At 32.7% G+C, this 21,388-nt stretch overlaps 1 protein-coding gene across 2 annotated transcripts in view; it reads right to left on the bottom strand.

Moving 5' to 3' along the window:
* LOC123717488 overlaps nt 1-21,388 on the bottom strand; it is an 88,733-nt gene that overhangs the window by 41,653 nt on the left and 25,692 nt on the right. The window contains exon 1 of one of the 2 annotated variants that reach the window (XM_045673494.1): nt 19,340-19,469. The exons of the other annotated variant lie outside the window; for it this stretch is intronic. The gene's annotated coding sequence lies outside the window, so the exon portion shown is untranslated. Of the gene's footprint in view, nt 1-19,339; nt 19,470-21,388 lie in introns of those variants that run through there. 2 annotated transcript variants of the gene reach the window in all.

Genomic DNA, 21,388 nt, shown 5'->3' with positions numbered 1-21,388 from the left:
CGTTGGTCGAATTTTATATAAGAGTCACACAATTTATTTAAGATTGTCTATTCACGTGGTACGCTATATAGTAGTCACGCTTTATCATCCTAGTAAGGCCAAGAAAAAAAAATTTACGTGTGTTACTCTTGAGACGTAGATTCTTATCAATCTATATGGACTATTACCAAAGTAAATTCTTTAAAAACAAATAACATGAAGACGACCTCTATCAGCTGCTATATTCGCACGCGGAATATGTTAATAACATAATTTATTTTAAGTTTAACTATGAATATTATATTTAGCTTTGTGGGTAGACAAACATTCGTCCTCAAGTCCCCACTGTTTTGTAATATGATGACTATCCAGACATCGGGCGTATCGGATAACCATGACACATAGGCGAGACTACGCAGGTATAAGATCATAAGATCAGGTCGTCTACGTTCTGGAGTGCTCCTCCTTTGACGTTTTATGTTGTTAGTGACAGTTTTGTATCGTACAGAATCTGAGCAGAACAAGGTGGGCGTTCAAGATTAAACTAGCGTTAATATGTACTCACTTACCACTACACGTACCACACTGAACAAAAATGCCATTTTGGCAATTTTGACACTATACAAAACTGCATTTATTTTGAAACACTTTATCATTATAACGTCTGTAAGATCAGATTTTTAGTATTAATGAGCATACCAGGTCCACCATTATATACGAACTATTCATAAAAGCAAATAACTTTGTGAGTACCTTTATTTATTAAATTTATTTATTAACACTTCGTTACATTACAATATAAAAAAGGAACGTAAATAAAAGGAGGGCAACTGGCGGCCTTATCGCTTTCGAGCGATCTCTTACAGGCTAACCACTTTTATAATTATTTATAAATTTACCTTAGTTGTGAGTGGTTTTTCTCTAATATCATTTAGTATCTTCACGTAATATCATAAAGAAATAGGGCTGTACTTAGTGTTATTTTGTTTGCAAATGCACAAAAACACACAATACGTTGGAGCTCCCAAGTATATTACTTACTCTTTAAATAAAGGAGAGTTAATCATATTGGGTAGGAAATTTCCCAACGAACAGTTTGGCCTTAAATAAATCTATTCTTGCAACAACAATTGAACCGCTCTCGTCTAAACAAGAACACAAACAAACCTTTGCCATATTTTTATCTCTATATTATCAATATATATAAACTTCCACGTTTCGTAAATATATGTATTGTAAAATACATAAGGTCTAATGGCGTACATGTAGTACAAAACAAGATTTTCCTCATCTTGTTATCTCAGATATGCTGCGGTTACCCTTACTGCTACGTTGATCACTCGATTGATGAGACAAAATTGTTTCGGCAGTACTAACGCATGGGACCCGAACGTCTCGCTTGACCTTATTCGTAGAATTAGATGTTATCTCTATGTAATTAATGTGTGCCAAAACGAGTACTGAGAAATATTAGACAGATAGTACCTATAACATTGTGTTATTGGTATTAGAAATTTAAATGAAACTTCTGTAATTGGTACTGCGAATTAAATTATTTACATAACTGGACGTTATGATATAGAATTGATGCGTCAGTTAAATATTGTTAAACTGTTTCAGTAGAGGAGATTGATTAATTTAACATGAAATGAATCGTCGGCCGGGAACATTTTTGTTAACCATAATGCTCATGTATTTCTGAAAAGATAGCTTGTAACAAATCCTGTAGATATACATACTGTATGATCTCTATACTCTATGATCTGATGAACTTTAAAAAATACATTAAATACATTACATTATGTATAAAAATCTTATCTGTAGTGTAATGTACGTACTCTACAGTCTACCAGAAGAATCAATATTAAAAGCTTATCATGCCTTGGTTATTAATTTACCAAGGTTTACGATGATAAAGATTTTCATTTCATGGAAATCAGATGTTGTAGAAAGATATCATTTCGAAAACCTGAACTTCATCGTGTTGGGCACAAAGCCGGCCACAATATTGTCAATACTATATGTTATAAAGAGGAAAGATTTGTATGCTACTATGTATTTGTATATTTAAGTTTGTAATAAATGAATTGGAGTGATTTTGTGATACTAGTGCTACGTTTTCTTTTTTAAAATATATAAAAGTCTTCAACCGTAACCGAAACAGGCCGTGTGGTTGCGTAATCAAAACACAAAATTATTCTATATTACGTCATTTCTGTGTAAATAATTCTTTTAAATAATAATATATTTATGTAATCTCAAAGAATAATATGTAAGTTCTGAAAAGGATTCGCAGGTTCAAGCAATAAGCTCACGTCTAATGGAAGTCTCTAGAGCTTAGCCGGTCCTTATGATCGTATATTATACGCTATGAGAATATCCGAGAACTTGGTTCTTAGGGATACCAGGATACTTTTGAAATCCTCATCATTTTAGTATTTTTGGGCGAGCATAGTCACTGCGTTAAATTCAGGCGATCAAATCCGGTTCAACGGATTTCTGTTTTTTACTTTTTCTTTGTGAATTGTCTCGAATATTCATATGTATTGAAACACAAATAAATCGTTTATTTGCATCCTTTATTTAGTCATGCTACATACATATAATTCGTATTTACAATTTTCTCAACGTACATAGTAATAAAAAAAATAATTAAAAAAATATTAAAAAGAGAATTACTATTTTGATATTAATCTGAAATAAGTCATCAGAGATTAGCATAGTGGCTAAACTGGTAACTCTCAAAGTCTTGCGTTCAAAGTCAGCATTTGCACAAATGGATTTTTTTCATGTCCGCAATACACATTAGTTTTTACAGCACGGTGAGGGAACATCGTAAGAAAGCACGGCATAGACCTAAAAATCGATAGTAATTTTCAGTCATAGAAGACTGATTACTGTATATTTAACTAAGAATTAATTTTCATGAATTCGTATTTAGCAATATAACTATGAGGTCATGAACAAAGACAGATTATACTGCACATTAGATATATTTACAACGAAGGGATTGGCAAGTAACCAAGCCACTTATTCCTCTTAACACAGTAATAAACTTCAGCATAATGTATGTATGTTAATGGACTTATGAATTCAAAAGTTGGTTACAGCTCGCCGTGATAGCCTGTTTCAGTCTTATTTATTTGAGTCACAGAATCCTAACAATATATAAATTCACACATGTAGTATAATACCAAGATGTTACGGTTGCGGATATATATATATATATATCCTATCTTCTTTCTATCTCTGAAATAACGAGAATATAAAAATGAATCCCTATTTCCCTTGGTCACGATGAACGTAGTCACGCGTGAACGGCTGGACCGATTTCGCTAATTGATGAATGAAAGAAAAAATGAAGGAAAAAAAACAATAAACATTTTTTTTATCAGTGCATAGGCGTTTTTAGAATTTAAACTTTTTTCATGTAACCTTATAGCGTTTGACTTATGACATTGACAGAATGCGTGCTACAAATATCGTCAAAGAGTATCATAAGAAAAATGAATATCTTTTAAAATAAATGCTTCGATTATTAAATTAATTACAGTTGCTAATTGTTTGTGTTATTAATCTTGAAAATCCATGTTTTTCACATGGCCAGTTATATGTCGCCTGTTCCCGAGTAAGAATCTTGTAAGAATATTGTATATCATAAAGCATTAGAATTTGTTTGTTTCTGAAGTAATTTTTGATTAATTATACCAATTCAAACTCATTATTCATAGTTAAGACAGGTAAACGTCTGTCGGGTCGGCCAGTATAGGCAGATATGAAGATAGGATAGGAAGGTAGTTTAGCAGACAGAGAGAGAGAACATAGCATGGACTAGCGAACTGTATAATTGACTCCCGTTGGGGTCTACCCTGAGCGGTACAACCTACATTTGTTGTAAAGTAAAGGTATGCTGGCTGGCATCCACTAAAAATGGGTGTCCATGGGCTGCGATGACTGCACTTTTTGGGCGTCCCGTAGGCTCATTTGTACGCCTATTCATTAAGAGAAAAAATTGCAAGAAATAGCATTTATCTGCTTTGATAAATAAACAACAGATAAATTAACTTTACTTAGTTTCTATTAAGATAACAGAGAGATTAAGTATAGATTCACTAAAGATCCAACCGCAAAATTAAGGATTTTCTTTTAAAGTCGAAACGGTAACTAAAAAGGTATTTTTTCTCTTCTTTCTTAAATAAGTCGTTAAGTTATAAGTAAATAAGTAGTTAAGTCGCTGAGTGTGATTCTAAAACTAAATTAAAATATAGAATTAATTTTCAACTAGTAAAACCAGTTATCAAATTTGAAACCTCTTCTAAAAGCTACCTATATTTTAGATAAGTGAAGTAATTTTATTTTCCTGAAGGCTCTATGTATGGTGAATCAATATTAAATATAATTTATCAAAATGGGTAACATACATGTAATTCTGGTAACTTTTCATTCGATTCCACGAATAAAATACGAAATATATCTTTATAAAGCTCGTTCTCTTCAATCAGGCAAGAGATAATGTGTGAATTATGCGTGCGAGCGTGAAAACGGTACACGTGAAATATTACATAACGTGAATTTCAGAGGCTTTGTGTCTCCCCTTTATTGGCTGTATTCCCAGTTTCGTTTTTACACGTACTTTATACGTCTTGTTTATAAAGTGTGACGTTTTCTTTCTCTTGGAAAGCCTGACAGGATATACGTATCAAGCGTAAAGAGACTGGAAAAGTATAACGGTCTTTATTTATTATAATTGGAAATTGAATCAAGAATAAGCTAATTTCAATGTATCATTGTAGTACTATAGAAGAATGAATGCATTTATCGGGTAATGGTTTGTATAGAGAGCTAGTTATATGTATCAAAATTAACTAAATAATAAATAATACAACATAAGTTACTAAACGTATGGCTAATAAAAAAATAAAAAACCTAATTTGAATTGTTCTGGTTGGTCACGGATGAAGGACATCTTAAAAGAGCAATTTCCTCTTCACCCAAATCACATACCACACCACACCTACAACACAAAATTAAAAACTAAATTAGTAGCGTGCCATAAATCAATAGAAAGAAGCGTACTAAAAATACATAAAATAAAAAGCGAACAATAGAACGAAAAACAAAAGTGACAATGAACGAGCAAGATACACGGAGAAGAGGGCACCCAAAAAAATAGAAACGTCAGCAGTAAGCGTATGGAGAAAGAAAGTCATTCACTGAGTCACTTGGAAAAAGCTGGAGGAGTTCTGATCGACGGTACTGAAGCTAGGATATATGATATATATCAAACGTAAAAAAATCTAAGCTGTATATTATGAATTTTTGTCATTAATCGAAATTACGGGCTTTTTATTATTATAGTTGTGCTATCTGTATGCTAGTAAAATATGACAATCTAAAATCAGAAAAAAATTAAAACATTAAATAATCGACCGCTACGTAAACCGCTAAGCAAACTGACAAAGAGAAATGTTCAACAAAATTTTCTTTATATAACAAGAACATGGATGGTTGGAGATTCTTAAGGAAATTAAAACATAAAGGAGTATAAAAAGGAACATTTAACAAACGCAAAAACTGTAATTAAAATCCGTACAATAGCGTTAATCAACGAAATGTTATCTGTAGCTTTTCAATTATCTAAAAATGTTCGACCAATCCTATCACTGAGGTCATTCACAGATTGCAATATACTATCGCTATACTTGATTCGTGTTGGCAATACTCAGATGGCCGTGCACGTCATGTTAACATGTTTGATATTGAACCGAGGGACATCATTCCGAACAAGCTGGTTTTTGGGTAATTTACGTACATTTGAAATGTATTTAGATGGTTTTGATGACCAAATTAATTCGATTTCGTAGTCTGCTAACAAGCGCCTATGTATGACAATGATGATTGGGGTGTATCACTCTACTGAACCGTGATTTTAACGTAATTAAGTAAATGGTATTAGTAATGGTAACTTTAACACTATGACATACACCGGCATAAAATTGCGGATTTTGGTTGATTAATATTAAAATATAAGTACATCAAACTAATTAAAGATCTTAAATATATATTTGCTATACAAATTAACTTTTCAAAGGCACTTATTTAAATCCAAGACCCGCAAAAACTGTTCATTTAAGCCATAATAATTATAAACGTGAAAACTTGCAGGAAAGCTCGGCAGCTATCCAAAGCGAGTCACGCCTAGGTGTTACTAGTTACAGCTTATAAATGAGTTTAAAAGTGCCAAGCGTGTAATTTTCTCTCTAAATCCAGGTTGAATGTTGATGCTTTATGAGCAAAAGTTAACCGACTGAGTTAACCACAAACCAGGGGAAGGATAGTTTAGGTAACTACATATTAAACACTTCAAAAGCGAAACTATATCACGCATCGCTTGAGTGTGATTGGTCAAATATGATAAATCACACTCAACCGAAATAGTCCGGATTTAAATAATACCGTTCTATTCACAATTAGCGAATATGGGTCTAACAAAATTGTGAAAATTTCTGGTTTTTTGAAATTTATTGGTCAGAAGCATTATTAGATTACAGAGTAAATGCTTATTCAATAAAATTCACCAGCTGTCACAAAGTTTGTTTAATTGTTGTTGTTTTTATAAAAATTGGGTGCAGAATTCGGTCATAAAATAGGTCAAAAGTCTGACTATCTAATGATACGAAACTAAAACTGAGAATATTAGCACGGATACCTAATGCAAGTATAGAGCCAGTGTATAAGAGGACACCGCGTCATAAAATGAGTTAAAAAGTACTAAGCTTGGAATTTTCTCACTAAATCCAGATAGATGCTATCTGAACGAGAATTATCGGATGCTAGCCACTGACTAGATTAATTTAAAAGTTGATTTCAGTATGCATAGATACAGTGTGTCTGCGTTACCATGTAATGTAACCTTATAATTAAAATCAAATTATTTCATGGTTCAAATAAATACCATGTTAAAATAAGTATGCTTATTATATTTCAAAGCCAAATTAGAAATAAATCAAGTCAAATTAGACCTGATGTTTAAGAGATAAAAAAGTAAGGTGTTAACAACATGTTAGTGCATAATATACTGAAATCTAAGGGTTAAACCGATACTCTCAAATCATTATTGTTATCCTATTAATGTGTGATAAAAGATAAATCTATTTCAATTATTTTTAGAATTTTTCATGGAAGTATTTTCGCAGACGCTCGCACTTTACCAAATTTAAAGTAATCATTTAAGAGTGCACGTGCACATTCATTTCATTTTTACCTAACTCAAGTACAAAGGGGGTTTATGGATGAAATTTTTTCAAAGAACCTTTTTCATTTGGTGATTTTACTTCATGGCAGACGCGAACTGCAATCCATACATGCCTTTGACCTACGACTATCCTCTGAATATTTTGGTGCATTGTCACTGCTAATATTTCAACGTATACCTATACTTTTTTACTCTGTAATTATTTTTATAATTTGTATTTATTTTATTTATTTAATAATTTTTTTTTTCGTAAAACGTAGATAAAGGTATAATGAAAAATTGAGCAATAAAAATGACCTAACACATTCTATTTCACGTTTAAAATTAAAATTGAACACAAATGGCCTAAATAAACATATCATACTTGTTGCACTATCGCTCACAGTTAAAAAGGGTGACAATTGTCAGTCTGATTTTGACATGCACGATTCCATGAGAGTTGACATCCCAGTGGAAATGAATTCGGTATTGAGACTTGCGCGCGGAACGTAACTTTCGTATTTTTTCACGATCTGTGGTGGGTTTCATCGCCTCCAATGTTTAGTGTCAGACTTAATCAGATTCATTGGTATTCCTTTGTTCAAATACTGTTAGTAATAGCCAACCAGCGACAAAAAATATAGCAACGGAAAAATGGATTCGAGGGCAGTACTTTTATTTTTATCCTTCAGATGTTGCTTTAAAAACATATTATGTATAAAATAATCTAATCAACATCTATGCCTACATCAACGTGCAACGTGCTATCCCTAAAGATTTATTTTCCCTGGACATCCATAAATCGAGCGGGCCTGATGGCATCCCCCCAATTGTGCTGCGTACTTGTGCTCCTGAGTTGGCTCCGGTCCTATCGCGCCTTTTCCGGTACCTGTACTCCCTCAACACTGTTCCTAAGTGCTGGAAGACAGCTTTGATACATCCGATCCCTAAAAAAGGCGATCGCTCTGATCCATCCAACTATCGCCCAATCGCAATAACCTCCTTGTTCTTCAAAATAATGGAAACCATTATTAACGGCCAGCTCTTTAGGTATCTAGAGGGCAGCCAGCTGATTAGCGATTCTCAGTCCGGCTTTCGTCGTGGTCGCTCAGCTGGTGACCTCCTTGTATACCTTACACATAGGTGGGCAGAGGCAATTGAGTCCAAGAGGGAGGCGCTGGCGGTAAGTTTGGACATAGCGAAAGCCTTCGATCGGGTGTGGCACAGAGCACTGCTCTCGAAGCTTCCAGCCTATGGGGTGCCCCGAGAAATTATTCAACTGGATTTCCAGCTTTCTCGCTGATCGGAGCATTAAGGTCGTCATCGACGGAGCATGCTCCGACCTTAAACCCGTCAATGCTGGTGTCCCACAAGGCTGTGTCCTATCCCCGACCCTGTTTATTCTGCATATTAATGATATGTTGCAACTTAGCAACCTTCATTGCTATGCGGACGACAGCACTGGGGATACTTTTTACACAGGCCGGGCAGGTATTTCTCGGGCTGTTGTTGATGAGTGCCGGAACAAACTTGTGTCTGAAGTCGAAACTCTTTTATGTGGAGTCTCGGGCTGGGGTAGACTAAATCTAGTCCAATTTAACCCCAAGAAGACACAAGTCTGCGCGTTTTCCGCTAAAAAAACTCCCTTTGTCGCTACTCCCCTCTTTGAAGGCACTCTCCTTAAAGCCTCAGCTAACATCGAAATATTGGGCGTTGACATATCGAATAACGTCCAGTTTCGCGGTCATTTGGAAGGGAAGGCTAAATTAGCCTCCAAAAAGCTTGGTGTGCTCAGCAAGGCGAGACGATACTTCACTCCGGGCCACCGCTTGCAACTCTATAAAGCGCAAATTCGGCCCTACATGGAATGCTGTTCTCACCTCTGGGCGGGAGCTCCCCAGTACCAGCTTCTTCCACTTGACCGTATTCAACGAAGAGCGGTTCGAATCGTCGACGACCTATCACTTTCCGTGCGGCTTGATCCCTTGACGTTGCGTAGAGATGTTGGGTCCCTCTGCATCTTCTACCGCATTTACCATGGGGAGTGTTCAGAAGAGTTGTTCGGTCTAATACCCGCAGCTGAGTTTCATTATCGGACGTCAAGGCAAAATACAAAATACCATCCGTATCACCTCGACGTCCGTCGTTCCACAACTGAGCGTTTTCTAAGGCAGTTTTTGCCGCGCACCACCACTATGTGGAACCAGCTGCCCACTGAAGTATTTCCGATTAACCAATTCGACTTAGGGTCCTTCAAGAAAAGAGCGTACCAATTCTTGAAAGGCCGGCAACGCACTTGCGAGCCTTCTGGCAGTGTGAGTGTCCATGGGCGGCGGTATCGCTTCACATCAGGTGAGCCTCTTGCCCGTTTGCCTGCTATTACATAAAAAAAACATTTATAACATATACCTAAGGCCTGTTAATATTAAAAGCCTTTTTATTCTAAGTCGTTTAAAAAATAAAAGTCTGGGTAAATATCGTTAACGCTCAAATGTTCAGCCTTCATAGTTGCGACCCTATCATAAAACATGGACAGATGAGCAAATAATTGTTTACTACGTTTATACATGGAGTAAAATTATATGTGTAGATTGTTGTCCATCACCAGGATTTCTTTACAGATTCTCAAAATTTTAGGTTTTAAATTGTTGTTAGTTTGTTTTAGTTTTGTGTTTGCTTTTCTATTAAACAAATATTAAGCTACTAGTGGAATGTAAGTCAATTAATAAAAATAATGAAAAATATTTACAGGATGAGGCACTGAATAACCTTATGGAGTTTAAAGATGTTAGTATTTAGAATTATTTAAGTATAGCAGACATTAAAACACAAAATCTTCGCTAATAAGCAAGAACCTAAAATGACTTCGATATAAGCTCGCAATATGAGCTTTTCATTATAATAATTATTTTAATTAAGTGAGCCGGTGCGGCGTCATTAGCAAGAAATTGTTACCTTAAAGTAATTAACAATGTATCAGATGCATTAAATTAAGGGAATTGTTCTCGCAACACAAAATTTACAAGGATTTAATTAGGATGATTTTATCATAGAATGTTTGTATAACTTAAATCTTAGTATACTTCTACTAATATACAAGTATACTATGTTCACCTCATACAAAATAAACCTCGCAATAAAGCTGAAAACAGATCCACACTCAACCTTAAAATTGTTTGCACCACCACCTTGTGGAACCAGATGCCCACAAAAGAATTTCCGAAACAATTCGACCCAGAGTTCCTCAACAAAACAGCGTACTCTTAAAAAGCCGGCAACGCACTGGCAGCCTTTTCGCAGTGTCAATGGGCGGCGGTATCACTTAACATCAGATGCCCCTCTGCCCGTTTGCTCCCAGTTGTATAAAACAGGCTCCACCTGTCCACTTATACATACATTATATCTATTTACGTAAATTAACACAACCATATCTTCATATAATATCAGTCTTAAAATCCATAAATATATACCTGGTTTAGAAGGCTGATCGCTTACTTATATTTTATATATCTATTTGCCTGTGATCTATAAAGCAATATGTGGGTAAAATATGGAACTGAAATCATGTTTATGTTCATATATTTATATCCCTACTACCTGCCCCCGCGAACTCCGTTTCTCCTTAATGTGGTTTTAGTTAGCCTTAATACCGTGACATGAAAGAATAACTTCACTGTATTATCGTCCCTATAATTTGAATTTGATTTACACTTCGGTCTAAGTTACACGTGGTTGGCTATGCTAACACCAAATATTAAAAAAAGTAGAAATAATTGAATTTCACGGTATTTCGTTAACTACAAAATAAATTTAATTTATACTTTAGCCTCAATAACACGTGGTAATCATGACATTGAATTGTAGCTTATATGACACGTTTGTCGGTTTACCATAGCAGTGCCATCTATTGATTACTTACACAATCCAGTCGAAAAGTATCGAGATCTGTTAGAATCTTTTGGAGTTAACAGATAATTGTGACTGTCAATTAATTATAGACAAATAATTTGCAATAAAATAAAATTGCGACTATAATTAAAGATCTAAGCTATCCTATCTCTTAAGTTGGACCAGACTGCTCACGGTGTACCAATTTAATTTTAAATCGGTTAAGTAGTTTAGGAGTGCATCGCGGACAAACATCGTGATAGGAGATTTATATATATATCCCTATAATATATATTACTTATTATAAACACGACTGGAAATAACTCCTTTATGTTAAGGTGGGTCATAAATAAAGATGAGGTGGTCCCGCTCTGCGTGTTTCCCGTCACATACTCTACGTTTATGTAGTGTATTATATTTTTGGCTTATCTAGAATTTTTTCCAGTGTTTTCAATAAGTTTTCCAACTGCTGGCTGTGACTAGAACAACTTTTGTATCTCTCGAACGTTATAGACAATTGTATTGCGTTGTGTCGTTAACAAACAATTTGTTATTATACATTTTATGAATCGGTGTCGGTGTTGCTTACGAGTGTAGACAAACAATATGATTCATGAACATTCAAAAGTACAGATAGATATGTTCACCTCTTTATGTCCATTGTGTAGCTGACAAAAAATCAATTGCTTGAAACTTTATTAGATTTTTTAAAGCTCCATTTTTCTAAAATCGCAAAAATATTTAAATATTTAGTTATTTAGGATGCATGTACAATATTTTACAGCTAGACTTATCTAATTTAACATACTTAGCCAAGGTAATATAGTAGCCTTTATATAATTCTCTTCATTCGATGGACGAAAACAAACACGTACAAACTTTTCAACGTTCTCCCTTCGATCAAATAAAAGTTTTAATGTAACTGAACTGCTCAGTAGTTATTTAATTTAGATGTGTACAACTCGTACATCCAATCGAATAAATTCTACTCGTAACGTGTCTCAAATAAAAGCGAAGTGAAAACTGAAAGTCACTACTTTCGGATTGCAGTCAGTTGTTTCAAAAAGCTTTTGTCATTTATTACTTTATGTTTATCGCTGTGTTTGTCACTTGGTGTTTGGCTTAATGTTGCCAGATCATTTCTGTGCTCATCGCAAATACTATTAAAGTTCATTTATAACACTGTGTCCAGCTATCTTAATGTTATTAATAATTTCATAGGTAATCTATCTTTTAGACAAAATATTATTATATATTTTAATAATTGGTTAAATCCTGCATGTATGCAAACCAAACCATGTGTTATTAATGCGAAGTCTTAGTTATTTGTTTTAGACTAAGAAAAGAAAAGCGGTTGTCCTTCATATAAGGAATAATTCGTTTATTATTTAAAACCGTTTTGAAAATTTGACGTAGAAACAGCCTGCAGTCAGAGATTATACAGATAAAAAAAGTAAATTTCAATGTTTAATTAATATAAATTAAAATTGTAACGACTATGAATTTTAGATTTTAAGGCCTGGTGACGAGACCTTACTTTATTTTCGTACGTTCGGAATATACAGAATTTTCATTTGTTTCGGTGTCAGTTTTTAGGTTAGTTATCACTAAAATGTGAAATGTCAATGTCACCCTGACGTCGGGCGCTAGATTGCTGGCTAGGCACCAGTAATAATTATTTCTCTGTACAAAACACTTGCTTGTACGTCCATGGATCGTTAGGAAACCATGTCCAAATCCGTTTATCTAGTATAACCGGCCTCAATGTACTGCTGTGAACTAGCCAAATCTCGTGGAATAGCTATTAACTCTAAAACAAGTTTTCAGCTCCGTAAATCATATCGCTAATTAATAGTTTGTCGGGCTTCGGGTCTTTGGGTTCCGTTTAGAAGATTATAAATGGTTTTTAAAGCTGACGTAGGTTGTAAATTGATAATTATTTGTTATCTTCACGACTTAGACAACTTACATATATATCTTATTTTTAAGGGATTTAAAAATATCCGAAGGTGTACAACTTGAAGCATATTATTGTGAACGTCGTTGCACAACTCCTCCGTCCATGGACTGATCTAGGTGAGGTGTAAAATTATACGCATTTGCAGCATCGTACAGCAAACAGCCTTATGAACAGGAATATCTCTTGTAACTAAGCAACAAATAACACATACATTTCTAATATTAATAAATATTATTATTTAATATCTTCAACTGCCTTTTTGGTGTCGGTATTTTTCTAAAGAGTGTTAAATATTTTTTTATAATCTTGAAGCAATACAATTTAGAAGTACCATACATAGTTGAGTTATTCAAATGTGAGATAGCTTTACTAAGCTATACTAATACTAATGCTATCTATCTAAAATGTTTTCTAAAGTATTTTAAAGCTTCAAGTTCATGTGATGTTTAAAATCTGAAAATTATTTTTACACAAAATTCGGACAAAAACGTATACACAAAAATATTCAAATACAACATTTGTTCTATAAAATGTTCTCTCATGAAATTCCACGCCTATAACGAAATGTTTAATCTAAAAATCCACTTTCCAAATGTTTGATACGAAAAATCCACTCACAGTACAAAAACATACTACAAATATTTAACAAACTCAAGTTTATCTCACGTTAAGTCCACAAAATAAAACTCAGAAAGAGTGGATTCCGAAACATTCGAATAAAGAACATTTTTGAAATGCCCACGAGCAATCAACTTTTCTAATATGGCAGTGCGCAAACATCAATTTAATACGAATACCCTTTATTGGCCCAGAATTACTTCCTATGAAATCTTTGTACGAGCTTTACTGGTATCAAAATTAAACGGTCAGTTTATATAATTGCCGCTTTTATTGAACACTTGAAGTGGAAATGTAAGGTACTATGCTTTTAAAGGAAAAATTTGCAGTAAACCTTATAAAATACTATGTAATAATTTATATTACAAAATATAAATAAAGCCCTTCGACATGAAAGGAATTTTCTATACTTTCATTTAGAGTGTAGTGATTTTTCATAAACTTTATACAAACAGTAGCTTTACTTAATCTTTTACACTAAAAAAACTTTTAATAATATTTATCCGTTCTAGAATTTGTTATTCATCAAGGGGACATGCAGGTAGGTAATTTGCCTTCTGTCTACATCAGTATTGAATCGCCAAAAATCGCAGTCATACCGAGTAGTATACGCAACGTAATAGTAAAGAGTATATTTTTTCTTTTTGAATGATTACAATACCACTTGTATTGCTTAAATATAAACTATAGTAGCTTTAGTACTGCCTAAAAAAATAAAAACTTTATTTTAAAATATGAACACATTAGTTATTTAACTGTCATTATGTAGCAATTTAAAAATATTATAATAAACAGAAAAAGTGTTATTTTCACCTAACTTTAACTGACAGTCAAGTACCTCATACCTGTCCGTTGTCTTGAAACTGGCTTGGCACTGTGCCCCACGCCTAGATTATGGTTTTAAATTTTAATATATTTAAAGTAATTAAAAGGCATTAACAGCTGTGCGCTGTTACATGCCATATTTATTTAAGTTTTAAATGCATTTGCATTTAATTTATCTTACGTTTACGGTACGATAAACTAAACCTTTTTATTTCTTGTAAAGAAATTGATTTCTGTAAAATAGTATCTGTATGTATTAAAGTATTTAAAGGTTTCCGATACTGCTCTTGACTAATAGATTAAGAGAGTAGAGTTTTCCCGCGAATAAATATAAATATATGGAAATTTAATTTTTAATACAGTTTTCGTAAAAGTTTACTTACAAAAGAAATATATGAAAAATGTGAAGCCAATTATTTATAAAACCACGAATCAGGGAAAATACACAAAACAACAAACTATACTTTTATGGGATAAAAACTTATTTAAATTTAAGATTTGGTTTTATTAAAAAAAACATTAAATGTTGTTATTAATTGACCTTTAAATTGCTGTAAGCTTACTTTAGAAGGTATAAAAAATCAAGTAGTACATTTCCCTACGTTATTATTATTTATTATTGCGTTTAAACAGCAATATCGTAAATTACCATAGTAACAAAAGCATATCATAACAAAGCTTATAATTAGAATGTGGCCAGCTAGGTGCAATTCGTTATTGAAATATTTCAAATACCGAATGTTGACCGCGCCAAGCAAATATGCCTTTATAAAGTGAAAACTTCGTGCAAATATTAAATAATACAGGTATATCAAAATTTCCGTTTTATAATAAAATTTCAACAAATACTCATTTTTAAACAACATTATTTGTTATGACTGATTACAATGAGAAATATTTTAATGAATTATTTTTGGAATGGTCATCATTATTGAGATCGTTATACGATTTATATCGCTTTCCCGGGTACCGCTGAGGTGCGGTGAATTTAGGTCCTAAATTTGGTCGCCGTTGAAATGTAAACAAAAACTGTGTGCGTGTACTATACACTAGTAATACAGTATACATACACGTAAGAAGTGAAACTTCTTTATGACCTTATTTTTCGAAAAATGATCTACTATATGCAACTTTACAGAAATTGGTTAAATAAAGTTAAATTAGAAAAAGTTTAACAAAAGGCTTTTATTATCATAGACATGAATACAAATAATAAAATTATTTCATTTTACCTTGCTACAACTAAGATTATTACAGAATTGCATTAACTGTAATATAATTATTACTGTCATTTTTAAACGACATGCTATCCCTACTCCATAATCTAATCCCCAGTCCTAATTCTGCTACTGGAGTACTCTTTGAATCAACGGTGGGAGGGACAAGAAAAAGATGACGCGTAACCGAAAAATGAGACGGTAAATTTATTTCCAACGCCGATAAAGAAGTTTCACTTCAAAAATAGACGCAAAAATATGTCTGTTGCATGCCTAAGAATGACAATGTCCCATCATTCATTCAATTCATGTTCTTCAAAACACGTCAGTACAAGCCAAAATTAATACAGTAATATATTTTTGAAGTTTTTATATCTCGATTTATGAATTCGAAGTTTTATAAATATAAAATAATACCAACGTCAAATGTCGTAATGAAAGAACGTTATTAAACTGTCATGATTAATTAAAACGTAGATTTTTAACAACGTTTTCATCCATGTAGCTAGTAAATTGTTTGCAGCCTGGAGCGATGCTTTTTATTTTATTAAATTTAAATATTCACACTACTTTTTCACGTTTCATTTGGTTTAAAAAACCCGCAGGCGTCTTCCTTCCGGTTTTATTTTCTAACCTGGGGCTTGAGTAGGTAAACTTTTATAATTCGAGTGTTGCATAATTTGACTTAGGATTTCTATAAAATGAGAGCGTCGAAGCGACGGAGAATTATTCATGTTCCAATGATTTTTCACAAATCAATTTAAGCATTTTAAAACATAATTTCTGGGGCATATAGGCAGAAACATTACGATGGTAATAAAATTGTATGTAACGCCCGTGCCTTTTAGAACGCAATGTCAATTGGTATAATTATACCATCTGTGTGTAAAACTGGTTTGAGGTTGCCTAGTTCCATTAAAATCACAATGACCTTTCAAAGAGAAATTTTAGCACAGATTTCGTTTTACTATTGTTTTCTGCACGGAAAGAACAAAAGGATATTGAATCAGAAAAATGTTAAGGCATTCCAAGTTCTTTCATTAAGCCGGATCTTAGACAGGGACTCCCTTTATTTGACTTTTTTTACTTTATCTAACTGTAGGTCATTTCTATGACTCAATCCAGCTGTTGAGAAAATATCAGTTATATAATTTTAAAATCACGAAGTTCGAGTGTTAGTAATTAATTTCCCCCACATCATTCTTAATTTTGTGTTTGATTATTTATTTATATAGTTCTACGCATAGAGAAACCACAAAATATACAGTAAAAAAATCAGAAGGTGCAATGATAATAAAATGCAATATTGATAGTGGAGCATTGACATAGGAAGTTTTAAGTGATTTTTAAGAAGACACAAAATCAGCGATCGCAAGTGTTGGTTTAGAGTAATGTATAGATCATATTTGATATATTGTCAAAAAGAATATAATTTTTTTTTAAATATTTTGAGTCATGCCTCAAGAAACCATTTAATATTATAACGCCTGAAGATAAATATAATTATTTTTTATTATTATTCTCTAACAAATTTATTTCTTATAGAAATAAAACTATTGTTCGTGTATAGATAAAACCTCTAGTAATAACCCATTTATAAGAATCTAACGAAAGCTGATCTCAAAGAACCATTTTTTCTCAATATCTGCCTTAGGGTCGACTTTGTAATAAGAAACGAGTGGCCTGGAGGCCATTCGCCGCCCCTCAAAATTTACACAAGCGATATTTCCAAACATTTACTCAATTTACATATAATACAATTGTGTGATATATGATAAACTGACATTTAAAGTGTATCAATCGGCGTTCACGGATTAATGGTGATACTTCCCTAGCTCTAAAAACCAGGCCAATGTGGGTATATACATACCCACCTGTCCAGCTGTGCTAAGATTAATTTCACATCATGAATGGCCGTGGTTGGCCTGGATGGCAGTGGATGGCCGTGGCTCAAACGTTTGATCACATGGCGGGATGCGGGCTTACGATGTCACCGTGTCCTGCTTCAATTGGACAACTGGTAGCACCATGGGGTGTTAGTATGCAAAGTAACTCAAAATCCATAGTTCTATTATGTCCATACATTAATTTATTTGATTTACGATCTCTATTTCTGCGTAAAAAGTTAAACATATATTGTTATATGACCGTTTGAAGAACTTGAACACTCAAAATCAACATTGTAATATTTGATATATTATATTTAATTATATAATATTTATTTTAAATACAATACCACAGGTATTCAGGTACCCTTTTCATAAATATGGAATAGGTAGAATGTATGAGCTACAAATTATAATATATGCGTCGTATCTATCTTTATGTATCGTTTTGTATTGGTAAGCTAGCTATGTTTGGTTCGAAGCTTTAGTGTACATTGTTTAAAATATAATGTTACTTTCATATTAGTTAGATGACCTAGTTAGAAATTATGTTATCCCGATATTAATATTATCATATGATGAAAACCACATTACAAATAAATGTAAACTGTTTAATTAATTCAATCAGTTATAAACATCGAGGGAGCTAATGAAAACTGATTTTCACCAATGAAATTTACTTCAGATAAATGGAGAGAATTCGATTGGTATTATTTGAGTACACTTGTGGAAATGGTTATTGCATTAACTTTGCTTTATTATGTTTGTAAATTAATTTAAATTGTATATTAACGTGAAGTATTAAATTTATGCTATGCAATTATTGTTAAAAAATTTAACTAGACTATTTTAAGTCACAACTATCTTTTGTTTATTTCTTTTTAGGAATAAAATTAAAGATGCAATTTATGAAGATATACGATTTAGTTTTACATCATGGATCATCTTATAAGACGCTTTTCGGAAGTAGGAAATTTTAAGATTAAACAAAAAAATACACCTGCAGAAATCAATCAAAATCCATAGCTCCAATAGCAGCATGAAACATGTTTTGATGAGTAAAACCGAATTTAAAAGCTATTAGTATAATGCCATACAAATTGAAACCTTTAATAATTTAGTACAAGTTGATCTTTATGCAATTTCATTTTAAATAATATGTGTATGCTGTTTCTCTTTTGATGTGGTTACTAACTGCGATGAAAGGTTCGTTCATTAAAGTTATTAAAGCAAATTTATATGAAATATTATTAATAAGAGCCCAAATCCTGCCGAATCATAAAAAGTAATTATCCATAAATATAATTTAATTCTGCATCTGTTGAAACTTTAAAAATATCTTTTTCCACACATACATATTATATTAAGGTAGGTCAACGGTAAAGGCTTATCGACACATTATAAATTAACGTTGTATTTTAGTTAAATAAAAAACAAAAAGACCGTTACGTAAAGATTCTCATTAAAAAACATCTTGTTCCGTGCATCTTATTAAAGAAAAAAAAAATAGAACTCAAAAATAATCTAACAACTAGCGTAAAATTAAAAATGAAAAGAAATTTATTATACTGAAATGTAAAGCAAAGCTTTGAATGTATTTGGCGAATCTTTATGTAATTAATTGAGAAGTTGTTCTTCACTGTTATATCTACGTTGAATACTTATCCTAAATTATTTCTTTAAATTAAACACAATTTTTCCTGTGTCACAAAAATAAATAAATTTAGCTTACCATATAATAAAAGAAATTCAAAGGAACAATCCCAATAACGTAGCGATCACGTTAACACCTTCAAGCACTTCAACTTATCGTAGACTTGCTACGACGCGAACGAAAGCTTTGTGTGCCGTAGCGCCTCGCACGTGCGGTTCTCACAGCGTGAAGCTTACACTGCAAGCTCAACCGGCTACGCAGTTCCGTCTAGAGCCGATCGTAGCCGACTGCACCCGAGGTATAGAAAGCGTGATTGATAAGAGACTATACGTTCTATGGTGCAGCTTGATATCAAATGTAATGTGAGATATGAGATTCAAAGCTTTGTTCCAAGCATTGTTACGAATAGGGTTTAAAGAAATAAAAGAGCTTTTTAATTGAAAGCTTTTACGATAAATATTGTTGGTCTTTACTTTACTCTTTACAAGATATTATGAAATTTAGCTTTAAAACTATGATTGATGACGTAGTCTATGGCATCTAAGTCGAATTTCATTCTAGGCGAAACAAAATATAGTGCAGTGTTGATCACCTACTTATTCACTAAAGATTATCTTACATGCTCAGTAAATAAGAGTTGAGGATTCAAGTTAGCCAAGAATATTAGGATTAAGTTTAATTTAAATGACCATAAAGTTTTGTGAAATTAAAGTTCAATGGTTTCACAAGTTACTTAATCGAGTTGATCATGAATACTACAGTTATACAGGATTTTAATCATAGTTTATATATTTGTTTCTTTTTGATTATAAAAAAACACACAATAGGTTTATTTTATAGCTGGATTAGAAAGTCTGGATTATAAAATACCTTTCCTCACTCAGAAAAATAAAGAAATATGTTACTATATCAAGAGTATGTAGTACTATACCAACATTAAAAAAAACCCAAGACAAAAAAGTTGTACAATATCTCCTTTCAGTAAAGCCCTAACCAATCTATGATAGTAACAATAATTGGGTGTTACCATGGAGTCGTATTCCAATCAATAATTTGAGAATATTAAGTCTATTATCTCCAGCAAGGGTTCAAGCTCGATGAGATGGGATTAGTAAATTGAATCTATTTGATACATTTTCATTGGTATTCGTCGAAAATAATTGTTAAAATTTTCATAATACTTCACCATAAAGCGAAATTAGTTTAGAATTTACATATTTTGAATATTGATTAAGTTAAATGTATAAAGTAAAAGGAGAGATGATGATAATTAATTCTTGCAGTTAGGATGCAAAATAAAACAAAAGAATAACTAACCAATATGTTTCATGGTATTATTTATTAACCTGCTGAGTTTGCTCCTGAGTGAATTTTGTATACAGACACCATGTGTATGTATACAAAATTTCACTCGCCTCAAACTTCATTTCACACCTGACCGTATTGTGTGTAGAATTCAAAGTAAATACATAATATGATTAAATCACAAGGAATTCTGTATGTTTGAACATAGCATGAAGATTGTTATATTGTTAATCGAGTCCCGGGCCTCTCAACTCAGCCACGGGATCGTTTTATTGCCAATTCATTTTTATCAAACATAGACTGAACAAGTTTTATTAAGTAAAACGGCACTTAAAATCCAAACACTTTTCACACAAATATTACCTTTAAACGAAGCATATGAATTTTTTTTTAAACATTTAAAATTTGAAAAATTTTAACTTATATTTTCTATAACTTTTTATTAAAGCAACCCACACGTTAATCATACTTTTTCCAGCCATTGCATAATATGACGGCGTAAATTTTGTCACAATTTCCGACAAAGTCCCTATTAAATAACTTAATATCGTTAGTTATGTAACGGGTGGCCGGTACGAGGGAGAATCATTTAGTTTGGCGCTTCTGAGTCATTTGTGTTCATTAGATAGTCTCCAATAATGGAAACGGCTATGGTATAACGAAATGGTCCCGAAAATGGGACAGGATGGCACTTAGTGCAATGCGGAGGGCACAGTATTCATGAATATATGTTTCATAGAATACCCGTTCAAAAGGGCTAACGTTTCCATTACACGTAGAGACATTTGTAACATGATTTTGTACACTTTATAATTGAATTAT

This window comes from Pieris brassicae, chromosome 12 (genome assembly GCF_905147105.1).
Source record: "Pieris brassicae chromosome 12, ilPieBrab1.1, whole genome shotgun sequence".
In the NCBI taxonomy this organism is placed as follows: Eukaryota; Metazoa; Arthropoda; class Insecta; order Lepidoptera; family Pieridae; genus Pieris; species Pieris brassicae.
This window is presented reverse-complemented; position numbering and strand designations above follow the sequence as displayed.